The sequence below is a fragment of the Choloepus didactylus genome, chromosome 10, assembly GCF_015220235.1.
Source record: "Choloepus didactylus isolate mChoDid1 chromosome 10, mChoDid1.pri, whole genome shotgun sequence".
Classification (NCBI taxonomy): Eukaryota; Metazoa; Chordata; class Mammalia; order Pilosa; family Megalonychidae; genus Choloepus; species Choloepus didactylus.
The window spans coordinates 47,966,097-47,981,168 of NC_051316.1; the positions used below are offsets into that span (position 1 = coordinate 47,966,097).

Here is a 15,072-nt window from a genome sequence, read left to right on the forward strand (position 1 = left end):
ACAGGGCATGCCTCCAAGAGTTATCTTAGATAGAATGTAACACTGCATTGTTTTCATTGAGTTTACTTTTATAGCAAACATATTTATCAAGTGATACTGTTTTTTCCAAGTAGAGCACTGAAACAAGCTTTCTATTACAAATAAATAGATTTAAGTAAAAACAAAGTGAGTCAATCGAAAGAAAAATATTAATAGAGCAATTCTGATAGAGAAAATAAGTGTGGGAAATACTGCAGTAAAGGAGGAAACAAGGATCCCATAATTCAAAAAAATAAAAATAAAAATAAAACCCATGTTTTTTGGGGGGAAGAGTGATTCTGTTATTTGCAATCCTAACCTGTTACTGAAAGATATAGGAAAGAAGGGAGTGCATGCATTCCAAGTCGAACAAGAGCACAAGAAAATGCATAGAGTACAAGAAAGCCCAAGGAATCAGGTTGTCCTAAGTGGATTTTTTTTTTTTTTTTTTTAATCATCATTTTATTGAGATATATTCACATACCACGCAGTCATACAAAACAAATTGTACTTTCGATTGTTTACAGTACCATTACATAGTTGTACATTCATCACCTAAATCAATCCCTGACACCTTCATTAGCACAGACACAAAAATAACAAGAATAATAATTAGAGTGAAAAAGAGCAATTGAAGTAAAAAAGAACACTGGGTACCTTTGTCTGTTTGTTTCCTTCCCCTACTTTTCTACACATCCATCCATAAACTAGACAAAGTGGTGTTTGGTCCTTATGGCTTTCCCAATCCCATTGTCACCCCTCATAAGCTACATTTTTATACAACTGTCTTCGAGATTCATGGGTTCTGGGTTGTAGTTTGATAGTTTCAGGTATCCACCACCAGCTACCCCAATTCTTTAGAACCTAAAAAGGGTTGTCTAAAGTGTGCATAAGAGTGCCCACCAGAGTGACCTCTCGGCTCCTTTTGGAATCTCTCTGCCACTGAAGCTTATTTCATTTCCTTTCACATCCCCCTTTTGGTCAAGAAGATGTTCTCCGTCCCACGGTGCCAGGTCTACATTCCTCCCTGGGAGTCATATTCCACGTTGCCAGGGAGATTCACTTCCCTGGGTGTCTGATCCCACGTAGGGGGGAGGGCAGTGATTTCACCTTTCAAGTTGGCTTAGCCAGAGAGAGAGGGCCACATCTGAGCAACAAAGAGGCATTCAGGAGGAGACTCTTAGGCACAAATACAGGGAGGCCTAGCCTCTCCTTTGCAGCAACCGTCTTCCCAAGGGTAAAACTTATGGTAGAGGGCTCAACCCATCAAACCACCAGTCCCCTATGTCTGTGGTCATGTTAGCAACCATGGAGGTGGGGTAGGCGAATACCCCTGCATTCTCCACAGGCTCCTCAAGGGGGCACTACATCCTAAGTGGATTTTAGCGACAGGAAAGTCCTGAGAGACAAGTGCATCATAAGCTTTGTTTGGAGGGACCTAAATGCTGGAGTAAGGTGTAAGGATTCATTAAATGATGGGGAGATGCTGAAGTTTTTTGAGCTGAAAGGTAGCACTATTGAAGCTGTACTTTGGAAAGATTATTCTGGCAGCAGGTCCAGTAATTTAATCCAGTAATAATGAAATGTATTAAATTATTAGATTCTATGACTATGATTAGATTGGAGAAGTTCAGATGTAATCTTGGAGTCTAGAAGTGAGATGAAAATCTAGGGCTATTTTGCAACTGCACAAGCAAGTAGTGCTTTCCTCTGTTTTCTGCATCCATGAACTTGGTATATAAAAAACAGTTTTCTTTTCCTTTTAATGACCTAGTTGGTTCCAGGAAAAATTTCATGTTGGCAAGGAGAAGGGAGTCACCTCTCTTTGGTACTTATTTTATAGAAAAAAATTACATAATATACATATATGAATACATGAAAATATATTCATATTCAATTCATTAAACAAATATTAATAGGCTCTTATTGGGAGTCAAGCACATACAATAAGGCCTACTTCTAATTTTTTCTTGATTCTGATGTTTAAGGAAAAGTAGGTATGACATGATAATTTGTTGAGATATAATTTTCGTTTGTTCTCATTGTGGTTTTTCTTCCCTAATTCCAAGAGGTCTTTTGTGGTCCCTTGCCTCAGAGGAGGTTTTTGTGGCAAGGTGGAAAGCCAAATTCTCTGTAGACCAATCCTTCTTGGCTTTTATATTCCAAAATCTGGAGGTCTTTGAGGGGATTATGTTAAGGAGAGGTAGAAACAGTGTGTGGGTGGCAGATCTCCCAGCACTGGGAAGGAGGTGGAGATCTGTGTCCCTCAGAAAAGTAGCAAGACCTCAGAAGGCAAAGGCTTGCAACTTACCTTGGAGGCTGGACCCCGAAACATGAGACTCTCAGACTGAGGCAAGAGCCCAGAGCTTACCTGGCACAGAAGTCATGGAGCTTCTGCCTTCCGAGGACCAAAAGGGTTTGGGAAGAAGGATATCAGTAATGACCACCATGGATTAAGGAGCACTAGCGAGGTCCTTCCACCCGTTTCCAGGCACCGCAGAACTTCCTTAGATTTTTATACGACCCTAGGGAGTTCTTGGGAGAGGTCCCCCAAAGTTCCTGAGACTGAATTTTTTACCAGCCTCATGGAACAGGAGCTCCAAGTCATGTTTATTTTAAAGATAAAGAAGTAAGGTATTTTTTCTAGCCTGAGTGTGAAAAGTAAAGTATATAGGTACCAGAATGCTCACTCCATGGGGGCAGGGGCTGTCTGCCTTCTTTGGGGCTTAGAAAAGTGCCTACTACTTAGGAGGTATGCGATAAACATTCAATAAATATTTGTGGAATAAATGTTTACTATTATCAGTTTGATGAAAAGAAAATGAAGAGATTTCTGTGGACATTCATGAAGGACATTCTGGGCACATAGAAGGGTCAGCAATACTGAATTTTCACTGTCATGTTTTCCTTTAGAACTCGTAGCCTTGGTGCATGTTTAGCCCAAGAACATTTCTCTCATATCAGCAACTATGTGTAATTGGGGAGAAAGAGGGAGAGAGAGAGATAGGAAGAGAGAAGGGAGAGAGAGAGATAGGAAGAGAGAAGGGGGAGAGAGTGTGGGAGAGAGAGCGAGAGAGTCAGAGGGTGAGAGAGACAAAGAGACACACAGAGAGAGATTGCTTTTCCTGAGGCAACTGGAGAGACCCTTGGAATGTGGAATAAGATGAAGGGTTAAAAACTATAAGCCTCCAGATGTGAAATAGCTGGGGTGGAACAGGAAGCACCAAGTTTGAGAAGTGGAGAGGAACATGAGACAATCTAGTTTGATTCCTTCCTGCCACAGATGAAGAGACTGAAGTCCAGAGAGAAGACATGATTGGCCTAAGGTCATCTATTTGTTTAGTGGCTGAGCAGGGATAAGAATATCGTGATTCTTCATCTACTGCTCATTCCATCATCTAATTCTGAATATAAAACCTGTGAGTGACAAGGAAAAATGAGTCCAAAGGAAGCCGTGGGAGACATTGTGGGACAGGACCAACAAGTCACCCTCACTGACCACAAACAGGTAGACAGACAGTGGGAGAAGAGACGTTCCTGGCTTTGTGAAGGTATTCACAGTTTCAAGTTGACTATTAGGGAATAAAGAGAATAAATCAATAGAGACTTTAATCAATTATATTAGGAATGAAGAATCTAGGATCTTATTTCTAAAGTCCAAGGTTCTCGAAGTACTTGGCATAGCTTTTCTACAGTCAAGAGTAGGAGGCAGAGAAAGCTTAGCTTGCTCCAAACCAAGTCAGCGAAGTTTCGATTCAACATTATCATTATTATTATTAAGTTCTTCCGCCACCTGTGGGGTTTTATGAATGTTTGCTGTTATCTTGAGTTGTAAAGCATACCACACTGCAGAGGAAATGGGAGCCTGTCTCTATTTAAAAATTTACATTTTGTTTATCATGGATCATTTGCTTTAATTTTGACTTTTAAAAATATTACATTACAATATTTATCTTGATTATTGAAATTGCTGGCACCCCCTTAAATTTTGCACCTGGCTAGCCTCACCCTAGTCCAGCCCTATTTTAGGTATTAACTTGTTCATATCCCTGCAAGAAGAGAGAGGGTTTCTCTTTTCACTTTTTTCTCATCTTCCCTCTTGCCTTATGTTTTTTAAAAATCCATTTTTATATAAATTAGAACCATCAAAACAAAATAAAGCAAAGCAAAAAAACACAAACAAACTGAACTTCTGACCCTGACTGGTAAGACACAGGAGAGGTGTAAATGCTCTGAACACCACAAGACTCCGAGTAAATAGTAAACTGATTTTTGGGGGAGAAAAACTAAACACTAACTGGAAAAACAATCACTTATTAAGTGAAATTTGTCAGAACTTGTGCAGGAAACCCAGAACTTGGCTGGTCTCTCCAAAGGGCGTGCATTAGTAGGACCAGGGAAGTGTGTGAGTGTGTGTGTGCATGTGTACACTTGGGGGGTGTGAGAGTGGGAGTGGGAGATGGGTGGGTGAGGGTAGGGACAACAGTACTTGTCATCATTCATGTGTTAGGACAGGTAATACGACCCAGAGAATACAGATCATCCAACAGTGAGAAATATGGACATTCTGGCATCTGTAATACAGGAATTCATAACAAATGTCATTTTCTCTTGGTCCTTAGGGGTAACTTGCATCAGCACTCCCACTTTGGGTAAATCCCACTGGACCCAGAATGGCTTCCTTTCTCTTACTAATGGTTTCATTCAAACATTCTTTTTTAGTCAGTATGCTCTTTGCTTAGTCTAAGGCAGTGATTCTCAAACTTGAGGATGCATCATTATCTCCTGGAGGGCATGTTAAAAGACAGAGTTCTGGGACCCACTCCCAAAGTTTCTGATTCAGTGGGTTTGGGGTGGGGCCCAAGAATTTGTATTTCTAACAAGTTCCCAGGTGATGTTGACATTGAGGTCTAGAGACCACAGTGAGACTCACTGCTCTAAGTCCACTAGAACACCGTGCCTGTCAGATCCATTGCTTCTGTTAAAGGCTTGGTTGACCTGTTTGAGTTACAGAATCCCACACCCTGGCCATAGCTGACTGGATAAGGAAAGGATCCCTAACCTAGAGGCAGCCAATCTGTGGGCTGGCCAGCAGCCCATGATATAGCCTCGGCAAAAACTTGTATCAGCAGATTAGGTTCTTTCTCTAAGGGATTGAACTGATAAGTAATGAAACAACAAGGCAGTTAGGAGTGGAAGCTAAGTTAACCATGAAGTTATAATTAATTAACCACACGTTCATAAGCATCATGGCAGTCCAAGTATAAGAAAGCAGAAACTCTGACAAAGATGATGAAAAATTGTAAGAAAGCAAGAAAAAATCAGAAGAAAGAAAAAGAAGCAGAGGGGAATAATAAAAGAGTTGGTAGAAGAAAATGGCAGTAATTTCTAAAGTAAAGATCCATTAACTCCTGCCATTAAGCAGCCACCAGGAGCTGGAAAATTTCATTCTAGGACTAGTCTCTGTGAGACCTGGTCCTAGGGCAGCACCAACTCTTGGATTTCTTGAGCTAGTTTTGGTCTGTGTGTGCCCCAAAATAAATTAAAAAAATAAAAATAAACAAAAGAAAAGAAAATCATGTTAATAAAATACATATACCCAGTGTGTTTTTCTTGGATCATTTTAAAAAGTCATCATCATCCAGCTTTCTACCACCAGTAACAGCCTTTTTCTTTCTTACAAAACTAAATGTCTTACAAACCATAATTATTTACTTCCTCTCCAAACCAGCTTCCAGAGGCACCTTCCCCTTCCTGCTACTAGCAGATCCCAACCATCTCTCCACTGTTTGGCTGGAAGTGCTGTTTGGTGATTCTTTCTCCCTCTCCTCCATAGCCAAGCAGTTGCCAAGTCCTCTGATCATATGTCTACAATGGCTCCCCATCCACCCTCTCTTCCCCATCCCTGTTGCTCCTTCTAAATTCAGTGCCCTGCCACCCCTGGCTTGCAGGGTCCAGAAGGGCTTCTTTTCGAAATGTACTTGATCACGTGAAAACCAGATATGGAAGTCTCTGACAGCTTCAGATAGGTCATGGTCAGCTACTCTCTCTCAGCATGGCTGCCAAGGCCTCTGATGTTTGGGTTTTACCCCTGTGGAAGGCAGAGCAATGAAACCCCAGAGATAACAAGTCCTAATCCCTGGAACCTATAAATGTTACCTTATTTGGAGTAGAGGTTCTTTGCAGATGTAATTAAATCAAAGATCTTGAGATGGGGAGGTGATCCTGGATTCTCCAGGCGGGCCGTAAACACAACCAAAAGGATCCTTGTGAGAAGGAGGCAGAGGGAGATCACACACACTCACTCACTCACACGCACACATGTCGATATGAAGAGGCAGAGATAGGAGTTGTGTGGCCATGGGCCAAGGAATGCTGGCAGCCACCAGGAGCTGGCAGGGGCAAGGAGCGGAGTCTCCTGTGGAGCCCCTGGGGGAGACAACCCTGCCAATACCTTGACTTGGGCATAGTGAAACAGATTTCAGATTTCTGGCTTCCAGAACTGTGAGAGAATCCATTTCTGTTGGCTTAAGCCACCCAGATTGTGCTAATTTGTTACAGCAACCAGAGGACAGGAATGCACCCTCCCTTTCCATTCGAACTCAGCAACTCCCTGCCCTTGCACCTCTCACCTGCCATCACTTAGCCTGAGGCAGCCCACACGCTCTCTATTACACCTCCCCATACCTGTTCTTTCAGCTTTGAAGGATGTTGGAATCCCTCCCATCCTTCAAGGCCTCCTTCATTTAGTCTCCATGAGACCCCCTTCCCCACCCAGACAGGATCTCTCCATTCTCAGAGCCCCCTGCTTGCATTTCTGCTGATTCCAATGCTTTGTCTTGAATTAAGGGAATTTGGGGGGTAATGTTCTCTTCCTCCACCACATCTCAACCAAACTCTGAGCTACTGGAAAGCAACATTGCTCCTAAATATCTTTGTTTCCCTCACAGAATGTGCTCTGTCCATAGAATATGCTTAAAATAATAATTGGTGGGTTTGGAAGGTTATGTAGCGGGGTGTTTAATACAGTGGGTAAATCTACTGAGAAACGACTTTGATCGCTGCACCAGCTTCATCTGGAAGAGTCATCTAAATTCATCAGGAGGAGAGGAAACTATCCACCCACCCTCCACCTGCCCACCCTGCAATGCAAGAGAGAGTCTAGGCTTTTGTGTTTCTTAGGCCAGGACCCTCTTTATCTGCCTGGGAAGAGTTAATAAAAACTTGGATGTTTCTGGTGGAGCCACTAAGTGCTAGTGTGGAGAAAGGGCTGGGGTAAAGGCTTCCTACTTCCAGAGTTTACAAGAAGGAAAGCTGCCCAATCCAGAATTGCATTGAAGAGAAAAGGACTGTTGTGGGAAACTGAGTCTTCCATGTTGCCTGAGGCATATCTGGGGTGGTGGCTTAGAATGCTGAGCCGCAGGCCTCCATAGAATGCCATGCAGGCCCGCCCTGTGGAGATGTAAGTCTTGTGACTATGATGACGATATACACCTGATGTAAGTCTTGTGCCTATGATGACGACGCTTCTGTAAACACCTGATGTAAATGCACCTGATGTGAACATAGGTATCTGGTGGGCTCTCCCGAGCCTGAGGATCTTTAGCATATGCACATGATCTGCTCTAATAAATAGCTGGAGCAACTCAGCATTATCGTCCACTTAGCCCAAGAGGCAAGTGGGCCCTCTGCTCCCTTGATGCTTAACTTTGTGTCTGTGTTTCATTCCTGCGTTGCCCTGTCAGCAATAGACTGTGAGTTCTGGAAGTGGATGGAACACAAGACTCCGTGGATGCAATGCTGCTGAGGAGGGAGGTCCCCGAAAAAGGATGGCCTGTGGGCAGTGGCAAGGACTCCTGGGGAAAAGACCCTGCTGCACCTGCCCAGAGCAGCCCACCAGACAGAAGGTGGGGATCAACACTCAACGTGGCATCGCTGGGCAGCGAGGAACACCAGCATGACGGTGACCACGGAGACCTGTGTTCTTCCCTGGGGCAGCACTAGCCCTCTGCTTCCCTTCTACCCCTCTGGGCTGTCTCAGATGATATGGAAAAGGGGAAGCAGCCCCAAATGACCACTGCTGAATTTCCTGCCAATTCAGACAGGTGGCCACTGAACTAGAGATAGTTTGATTCATACAGTACAGAAATGTGACGTTTTTCTGCATCCCAGGGGTCATGGAGCAATTCATACCTGTTAGGATTATAAACGCGGAGACATCCTCTGACTTCATTTTCAGCCCATCGCAGTGTTGGAGAAAGTTTCTGATTACACTGCCCTTCAAATCCTGGACACTAATGCCATATAACAGAGAGAATCAGCACGAGTATCTGTGTAGTCAGGGATGCTTCATTAAGGCGATGGTGTGGGGGGGAATCCAGGCCCAGCTCCTCTCACCACACCAGGACTCCTTTGTCTTCTTGGGGAAGGGGGCCTTTGTCTTCTCACAAAGCAGCTGCCCACTAGCCTTGTCCTGTCCCTTCCACTGAGGGGGCCTTTTTTCAGGTTTCACAAAGGTGCCCTACAGGCTAGATGCTGTCCTAATTCCAGTAGCTCAGAATTTAGGTGACAAAAAAAAAAAATGACTAGTTATTTTAAATCCATTTGGGAAGTATATAGAAGGGAAATTATTACTGAAAACAAAATAAAATACATTCTTCCTAATAAAAATATAAGGAAAATGCTGAACACTTTTTCCTCATTATTATAATACCTACAACCTGGCTGTAACTTTAATCCCCTTTTCATGTAATAAATCTACCAATCTATCTTGATCCAAAATGGGCCAAAGATTAACCAAAATATACAATGTGAAAAATGACTATAGATAAATTTCATTTCAGAGCCCAAAACCAAGAAAAGGAATTTATCTTGTCAATATCAGAAATTAGGCCTCCACAAAATCTGTTTCGAGCGGGGCAAGTAGTGGGAGATGGAAACACTCCAAGACATAAGTAGATGAAACACTCTTAAAGAAGTTCAATCAAAACAAAAAGCAGTGTTTTGAGAACGCAATGACATGCCCAACAGAAACCAGACTAGCCAGGCAGGACTGGCCTTCTCAACTACCTTCCTCACTTTTGCAATTGATTTGGGGCTTTAAGAGATGAAGGCTGGCATTTAGACTGCAAATCCAAAATAAAATAAGAGTCATGAAGCCTCTTTTCCTATTTTGTCAAAAGTGAGCTTTGTTTGGCTCCACATGCAGAAGAATGGTGTGGGATGAAGAGGGGAGAGTGAACGCTGGCAAAAAATCTGCAGGCGCAGCCGAAAGGCATTAGGCAGGATCTGTGTCTCTTTCACTGTCTCGCAGCATAAGTACAAACCAAGGAGCAATATGTTTACAGTTTAAACTTAATTGAACTGCTTCCCTGCTCACTGCCTCCCCCTTTCCTCTCTTCTCTTTTCCTAACCCTCTTCTGCCACCAAAAACTTTGCATATTCTGAACTCAATTAAAAGGGAAAGAATGTGTCACAGTTTTAAAACATGGCCACAAATTCTTGGCACTCTTCCCCTTGAGAAGTGGGGACTAATCCTCCTTCCCTTGAACCTGAGTGGACTTGTGAACATGATGCCTTGTGACTTCTGAGACTAGGTCACAAAAGGCCCTGCAGCTTTCTGCTAGGGCTTGAGCAGCCAGTAATAAATCTGGCTCCTCCAAGGCCAGAAGGCACTGGAAGTGTGAATGAAGAGGCCTCCAGAGGGTTCCAGCTACAGCCATTTGAGTCACGTCCAGGCGTTCCAAACTTCCCAGCTGAGACCCCAGATCTCAGGGAGCAGGGGCAAGCCATCTCACAGTGCCACGTCTGAATCCTTGACCCAGAGGATCCAGAAGCATGGCAGAATCGTCTACTAGTATTTCTATGTCTCAGGATGCCACCAGGTTTTGAGATGGTTAAACAACAGATGACCAGAACAAAAGGTAATCAGTCTAAACAGTACCTTGGACTGACGTATTGCTTGTCCATTCATTAGGTGGGGAAAGAACTTAGGAACTAAGTGATATGGAAGACATATAGTATGCTGTATGTTAGTTGACTGTACGAATCAGATGGTCCTAGGTTTAATTCTACCTCCAGCATTTACTTGGACAAGGTTCTTAACCTCTCTGTGTTTCATTTTAAAAATCAGGATGCTAATAATAGTTCCTACCTCATAGGGTTGTTGTGAATACAAAATGAGAGAATACATAAAGAGCACTTAGCAAAGTGCCTGTCACATATTAAACGCTCAATCAATGGTCAGCATTTATATTATTATTATTTAATGCTCCCACTCAATTTTAAATCATGATGTTTTCATTGCCTGATTATTTACAGGCATCAGAGCAACTCTCAAGACATCATATCTGTTTGGCTGGCTCTCTTCCCTATGGACCAGCAATTGGAATCCCGATCTGAAGGCCATATCCCATCTGTCCATAAATTGCCACTAAGCCACAAGGCAGAGCTGCTTTAGCAAATTTGTATTAATGAGCAGAGGACAAGGGATCTTTTTCACATCATCACATGGCAGGGGGTCTTCTCTCTCGAGGCATTCCACAGCTGACAACAGTGTTCAGGAACAAGCTGGCATGGTTGTTCCCAGGCAGGCAGATGTAGAAGCAGCATGGCCCTCAGCAGCGCGCCCAGCCCTGCTTGCATGGCTCCATCACCAAACACTGCCAGGAGGCCTCACCCTGGCAAATATACAGCTTGCCATATGAAAATCAAATATGTTCCCGCTGCTGCCTGAGCAGCCTTGGAAGCCAGAAAATGTTGTTTCCTGGCTGGGTTTAGGTTGCAAGCAATAGATTTGGCTCCATAGCAAGAAAGATAATTGATTTACTGGCTTGCAAAAGTCTTGAGAGGAGGAAATGCCTCCTCTGGCCCTTTTCAGTGGTTTGTTCCTTGGGCTCTGGAGTCATGATTGTTCTTCAGCAATTTTTAAGAGCTGACACTTACTGAGTACCTACTCAGTGCTGTTGGTTCATTTACCTTTACAATAGCCTATGAGGTAGGTGCTATTATCCCCATTTTGCAGATGAGGAAACTGAGGCTCAGAGTCATACACCTGGTGAGCACAGAGCTGAGCTCTGAACCCACTCTGTGCTGCCTTCTTGTTTCAGCTCTCATTCTATGAACAAGCGTCCTTCTCATGGTGTATTCAGTGCCACTTTTCTCTCATTTTTATGCTTTTTGTTGATTTCTCTGAGTAAAATGACCTCCAAATGTAATGCTGAAGTGCTGTCTCATGATCCTAAGTGCAAGAAGGCTGTGATACGTTTGATAAGCTTCATTCAGGCATGTTATAGTGCTGTGGCCATACATTCAATGCTAATAAGTCAACATTATATACTAAATAAGGTGTCTGTGAACAGAGCACACATGAAACAAGGTTACATATTGACCAGCTGGCAAAAGTGCGACCACAGACTTGAAGGAAACTAACCTCTCTCCTAGGAGCATATTTCATTGTCAGAGGAGCCTTTACAGAACATAACCACCCCAAGCCATGCAAACTGACCATGTGTCCACTAAGTCCGGTATGCTCAGTATTTTGTTCAAATATTCTATATTCTTACTGATTTTTTTTTGTCTGCTTGTTCTAATAATTTCTGAGAGGGCTTTTAAAGTATTCTAGGGTGATTGTGGATTTCTCTATTTCTTCTTGTAGTTTCCTCAAATTTTGCTTTATAAATTTAAAATTGTTATAAGTTCCTGAGGAATTAAACGTTTTACCATTTTGAAGTGTCCCTCTAGATCCCTATTAATGCTTTTGAGCTTAAAGTTTACTTTATCTGAAACTAATAGAGATAGTTTTTTGGTTATTTTTATATTATTACATATGTATATTTTATATATATTGTATTATTTATATTATCTTTCCCCTTTTTTATTTTCAAACTTTCTGTGTTTTTATGTTTAATATAATGAGCTTTACTTATAATGAGCCTATATATACACACACATATAGACTTCTCTAGACAATCTAGATTTTTCTTTGTCTTTTCTCTGGAGCCTTTAGTTTATTTACATTTATACTCAATGATGCTTTTTAAAAGAATCTTCCATGTATTTATTTCAGCTTTTTCCTTTTCAGAGGGAGGATTCGTTTGAATCACTCAGTCCACCATTATCAGAAGCCTACCGCACACAGTTTGGTTTTTTAAAAAACAATTTTCCTGCCAATACTTAAAATCAAATTTCATATAAAAATTCAGATATCTTGCTTCTTTTAAAAGGAACTCTGGCAATCCCAGGCTCATACACTACCAGGCTCATACACTCCCAGGCTCTCTTGTCTTACTCCAGCCCTGATCTAGGATTCATCGCCAGTCTCAGCAGGTATCTGAATTTGCTACCTCTCAACAAGCAGTCATGGGGTACAAGCAGTGAAATAATTTCAATATTAACGAACACACATTTAAATTTTCGTTTTTTCTGAAATAAAGCTCCTCGCTATAAGAAGCTTATAGACTGCTGGAGAGGGCTGGCACATTTCCATAAGAAGCCCAGATACTTTCTGGGAGGGAAACAACTGAGACCCTCCCCAACCCCTAGTCTCCAAGATTCAAACTGTAAGTAGGGACTAAGCTGACCATAACCAAGCCACAGACTATAATGAAGGAACTGGCTCCGCTCCACCTGGGGGTACACCGAGCCTGGCAAAGGAGCCACACCAGAGAGCCCACGATCAGAAATGCTGAGCCCCAGGCTCATTTAGGCAGAGAGAGCCCCTGGCTGAGTGGATCCCTGAGAATATGGGCTCTTCCCCCTCCCACCTTGAGGGACAGTCAAGGCCTACGCAGGGATCTTCAGTGGCCAGGCTGAAGGTCCAGGCCCACCGTTTCCCTTCAGCCTGTGTTGGGGCCAACCCGGGGCTGCTGCTTCTTTGGGAAGGAGTTAACAGCCTCTCTGTGCTCCCCACAACTGCCACCCCACAGCTTATATGATGCAATCAGTTCCTGGCAGTATTTTGGCATTCTAGAGGGCACAGCCTTATAATTCCTTTGGAAAGAATTTGAGGATATAAAAGGGAATTGGAGGTCTGAACAAGTTTCAAACTGCTATGGAATTGTGGGGCTCGACGATGGGCTGGGGTGCGTTAACTATATGACAGACTGAAGACAAGCAACAAGTTACTCCTATTTCTTCTTCATCAGCATATTTTTTTTTACATATAGAATAGCATGGTAGTTAAGACCAGGGTCTCTGGGGCCAAAGTCTAGATTCAAATAGCAACTATAATACTATAGAAGCAGTAGATTATTCCAATTCTCAGGGCGAAAGTTTCCTCATTTTTAAAACATGAATAGATAGCACAAGCAACTATTGATTGGATTGTGTTGAGAATTAGAACACACATAAAACACATAACATTGTACCTAGCCCACATACAGGCAAGCAGGTGATGCATGCTAATTAACATCATTATTAGGATTATTCCTGAAGTAGGACAGTAGGGGGGGTGGGGGGAGCGGGTGGACCAGCATTCTAGCCCCAACAGGCTGACCTTTGGTAGACAGACAAAAACCCCTCTGGCTTCAGCTTCCTTGCCTCAAAATGGAATTCATGTTATCCTTTCTGATGGAACAGATCGAGAGCATCAGAGTGTTCTCAGTTCAAGTGAAAGATACCCAAAGATGCTCAAATCAGAGGCAACATTTCTCTGAGTCAGTAACCACTCTTAGACCCTGAAGAGCTGACTGCCTTTTTGTTTGTGTGCACTCGGGCCCCATACATCAGCCAGAGGGAAGACGATCAGATTGCTGTTGGACAAGACAATGGTGAAAGCAGAAGGAACAGATATCACAGCATTTGGAACACATTCCTTAAGGGTGCATCGGATTCTAAAGCAGTTAGGCTGCCACATTCAGCAGGAACAGCAGAGAAGCAAATTGGAAAGAAAGAGAAGTGGCTGCTGTGACGGTTGTGAGAGAGAAGACTGGTCATTAACACCAGGTACTAAAAAGAGAGAAATGAGCCCTCTAAATGAGGAGAGATTCTTCCCTGCAATATAAAGACTATTGATGGGATTTGGGGGCTAAGATACATTTTATGAGAGCAATGAATGAGAGGGTCTTCCATGTTGACAAAGGAACATGTTTTTTTGTGGTCTTTGTTTTTAAGATTCAGCCATGTAACCATTAAGTATTTTAAATAATTGACTTTTTCCTAGTAATTGAAGTTGTGCTAGACTGTCTACCCAGAATTTTAGCACGGCCTGGTGTCTTGGTAAAATCTAAATAGAACTTTTTTGTTTTTTAACTTCATCCACAGAGGTTATTTTGAACCTCTTGGCTTGACTAGTATAACTGTGTGAAGAAAACATCGTCTAACACTGCTGAGTTGATACTGAGGTAGGTTTCTATGGAAATGCAGAGTGAAACTGATTTTGTTTCTTTTTGTTAATTGATCTGAGAAGCAGGAGCAGGCCTTCAAGACATTTGTCTGAATTATTTTCTGCATTTTTTGTGTGATTTCCAGAAGAGGGAAGGAATGGCAGAGGCTGCCGCCCCCCCACACCCACACCCCCATAAATGCTTCCTGGTGGCTTGGTATTGGAGGGATTTGTCTGAAAGGATAGTCAATCCTGCTAAGTGGAGATGGAAACAAAACATCAAACTTTAATGTGCATAAAATCACGTGTGGATCTTGTTAAACTGTGGATTCTGATTCAGTAGAACTGGGATGGAGTCAGAGATTCTGCATTTCTAAGAAGCAATCAAGCAATGACGATGCTGTCCAGGAACTACCCATTGTATAGCAGGTGTTTAAAGTCCTGTTAGAATCAGCATAAAATATACCTGCTTTTTTAAACCTCTTATCTTACCCAGTAAAAGGACAGTGAATTCATAACGGATGCAAATTATAAGGACAATTAGTATGAAATACATACTATACTCATATAAGTCCAGGACAGTATCTTAATTCACCAATATAGAACTGCCCAGGTGGTCAAAGACAGTATAGAATGTACAGCTGGAAGATCTTAGTAAATCACCAAGATATCTCAGCTCTCATTGAACACCACGCTGACCATCCTAGAATGTAACTAAAAACAAACAAACC

The 15,072-nt window shown here is 42.5% G+C and overlaps 1 protein-coding gene across 1 annotated transcript in view; it reads right to left on the reverse strand.

Moving 5' to 3' along the window:
- The window catches only part of PGM5 (phosphoglucomutase 5), a 168,452-nt gene that overhangs the window by 2,257 nt on the left and 151,123 nt on the right, over positions 1–15,072 (reverse strand). The window lies entirely within an intron of this gene.